A 918-nucleotide genomic window follows, 5' to 3' on the forward strand; every position below is an offset into this window, starting at 1 on the left:
CGCCGCACCACCACCTTCCCCCGCGCCGCTACACCAGACCCTCCCCCACGCCGCTGAGCAACCACCTTCTGCCGCGCCGCTGGACCACCTGCCTCCCGGAGCTGCCGTCGTGGGCCACCACCTCTCCCACACCGTAGCACCGCCACCCTCCAGCGCGCCCACCATCGCACCCCTACCCCGCACCACCACGACACCACCCTCCCCCGCGACCATTGCACCCCTCCCGGCACCGGATTCGGTGGGATCCGCACTGCCCGCGCTCCTCTCGGTGAACTGCGGCGGAGGGCGGCAGCTCCTGGATAGCAACGACGACGGCGGCCTCCACCAGAACCTGGCTCAACCTTCCCCGTCCCTATTGCTTGATTCGACGGGCGCGCTGCATGCCTCTGATGTGGCCTCCTCCCGCTGCATGCCTCTGCTTGCCGTTGAACACATCGCCTGCCTCCAGATCCAAATCAGGTGCTCCCACCCACTCCGCCATCGCCACCCCCCTCCCCCTGCGGCGGCAGTCACCCCCGCAGCTCACTCCTCCCCTACCTGCAGTTCATGGCAGTCACCCCCGCAGCTAACTCCTCCCCTACCTGCAGTTTGCCGAATACCGCGCCGGCTGGCAGCCTCATCCCCACGCCACTAGATCACATCAAGGGGTGCTCCACTGGGCTTCTGCCGGTGAGGTGGTGGTAGGAGGTCCATCCACATCTGACGACCCTCCGACGATGGATCCAGGCGTCCTGAGGGATCTCGAATGGCCACACCCTTCCTCACGTGGCTCCATCTCGCCACGAGGTCGCTGGCTGGGCATCAACGACCTCGAGAAAGAGATGACGAGGCCCCCGCTACGTGTCTACCTATAGTTCCTCTCACCCTCTCCATGCAGTGCACCCCGGGCGACCGCGCAGTTCATCAACACGGGTACGT

The sequence above is a fragment of the Triticum dicoccoides genome, chromosome 4A (assembly GCF_002162155.2).
Source record: "Triticum dicoccoides isolate Atlit2015 ecotype Zavitan chromosome 4A, WEW_v2.0, whole genome shotgun sequence".
In the NCBI taxonomy this organism is placed as follows: Eukaryota; Viridiplantae; Streptophyta; class Magnoliopsida; order Poales; family Poaceae; genus Triticum; species Triticum dicoccoides.